Below are 2,220 nucleotides of genomic sequence, written 5' to 3'. Positions count from 1 at the left end.
AATGTAACACGGGAGTTAAAAGCGACTGTGGCGGCGGAAAACAGACTGGGAGTCGTCGTAAAGTAAACACGGCGACATGTAGAGTACAAGTGTAGGCTTTAAGTGTTATCTCTGCTCAAGACAAAATATTTTAGTAAAAATACCAAATCAAAAACTCTGTCAGCAGCATCGTGTCTTTGCACGACTTACAATAAAAGGCATTAGGCTGGCCACAATAAAAGGCCTTAGGCTGGCCACAATAAAAGGCCACTCCAAAATGTGCAATTTCACTGTATTTGAGAGGGGGGGGGTCTGGAAACCAGTCAGTATCAGGTGTGACCACTATTCGCCTCACCCAGTGCAACACATCTACTACATATAGAGTTGATCAGGTTGTTGATTGTGGCCTGTGGAGTGCTGGTCCACTCCTCTTCAATGACCTGAGACGGTTCCTGACAGTTTGTGCAGAAATTCTTTGGTTATGCAAACCGACTGTGTGGCTGATCTTGTAGTTGAAGATGCTGGATGTGGAGGTCCTGGGCCCGGTTTTGGTTACACATGGTCTGCGGTTGTGATGCCGGTTTGATGTACTGCCAAATTCTCTGAAACGCTTTTAGAGACGGCTTATGGTAGAGAAATGAACATTCAATTTAAGGTCAACAGCTCTGGTGGAGATTCCTGCAGTCAGCATGCCAACTGCACGCTCCCTCAAAACTTGCAACATCTGTGGCGTTGTGCTGTGTGATGGAACTGCACATTTTGGAGTGGCCTTTTATTGTGGCCAGCCTAAAGGCTCGTGCAGGCTACACAACTTTCAGCGTCGGCCGTGCCGTTCACACGACACAACTTGCTGTCTTGTGACGAGAATCTTGAAGTCGTTGTGGCGTTCACACTATGTGACTGATCGGACAGGGGGTCAAACACTACACGAGCTGACAGCTGTGTCACCGGACGCTGGTCTCCAAACCATGTTTTGTCGTGAAATAACGCAAACCTACACATGAAACAGTTGTTTGTTATTATAAAGATAGCAATTATAAAGACAAAGAATCTGGGTGAAAGAATGGATTAGCACACGCAGGTTGCAGGGATCGTCTGAGCTACAAAGAGCTGGAGGTGAGTAAAAAGTAGCTGCCTGCTCTCATTGGCTGGATGTGGATGTCGACGTCGGCGATGCGTCAGGGATCTGTTTTGATGCATAGTTGAGTAGTTCACACATAATCGATCAGTGATTTACCGCCTGACCAATATTTCAGAGAAATAGGCCTTTTGTGTACATAGAGAATAATATAGAGAGAGAATTTTGTTCAGTGTATGTAAACACCAAGTTTCCAGTCCGGACAGAATTATCAGCTGCACGGCTAACTCAGTAGCTAGCAGGAACTGCTGATAGCAGTAGTTAGCGGCTACAGTAACATTCAAATATTTTCTCCATCAAATCTGGTCCAGTTTCATTAAAACCAGAGAATAAAATCATAAAGTTGTGTTTTTGTACACTACAGAGGTGGGCCTTAAAGACAAGATCACTTGCATCATCTTGTCACAAGATCTCTGACGTAATTGCTGACGTAATCTGCACTCTACGCATGCGTTGGCGTCTGTAGGCACCTATCGTAAGCTCCATCTTAAACGGAACTCTTATCCAGTTTTAATCCACTCTTTTTTAAAAAAAAATTTTATATATCCTTTTTATTTAACTTAAGTTTTACGTGGGTTAAGGATTTTAGCCATCCGACATGGATTTTAAGCTAGATGACTGTAAAAACGCGATCAACGCTACTGATCGCAACAAAGCTCCGGTGACTATGCTAGCCGAGATAACTCTGCCCCATGAGGACTGCTCACTCCTTAAGAAAGCGAACAAGAAGATTGCTGACCTTATGGAAGACATCCGACGACTTTCAGAGGAACTCAAAGAGAAAGATTCCCTGCTGACTGGCTTTATGGATGTGGCTTCAGTACAAGCCAAACAGATTGTTTCTCTTAGCACAACCGCTAACATCCAGGACACCGTGTTTTGGGACCCCTCTAGCCTTCCCAGGCTTTCATCCTGCTTGACTCCGACGCATCAGTCAACCTGGGCTGAAGTGGTGGTCCGTGGCTGCAAGAGAGGCTCGGATGGGGCTGCCTCTCCTCCGCACATCGGCCTCTCCAACCGCTATGCAGCCTTGTCTGACGACACTCCGGTCCATCCAGCGGATGCACCTGCGGCTTCGAGTCTCCCTGATACGGATCTCTTTC

The 2,220-nt window shown here is 45.9% G+C and overlaps 1 protein-coding gene across 1 annotated transcript in view; it reads right to left on the bottom strand.

Moving 5' to 3' along the window:
* The window catches only part of sucla2 (succinate-CoA ligase ADP-forming subunit beta), an 18,925-nt gene that overhangs the window by 339 nt on the left and 16,366 nt on the right, over positions 1 to 2,220 (bottom strand). The window lies entirely within an intron of this gene.

This window comes from Micropterus dolomieu, linkage group LG07 (assembly GCF_021292245.1).
Source record: "Micropterus dolomieu isolate WLL.071019.BEF.003 ecotype Adirondacks linkage group LG07, ASM2129224v1, whole genome shotgun sequence".
NCBI classification, from domain to species: Eukaryota; Metazoa; Chordata; class Actinopteri; order Centrarchiformes; family Centrarchidae; genus Micropterus; species Micropterus dolomieu.
This window is presented reverse-complemented; position numbering and strand designations above follow the sequence as displayed.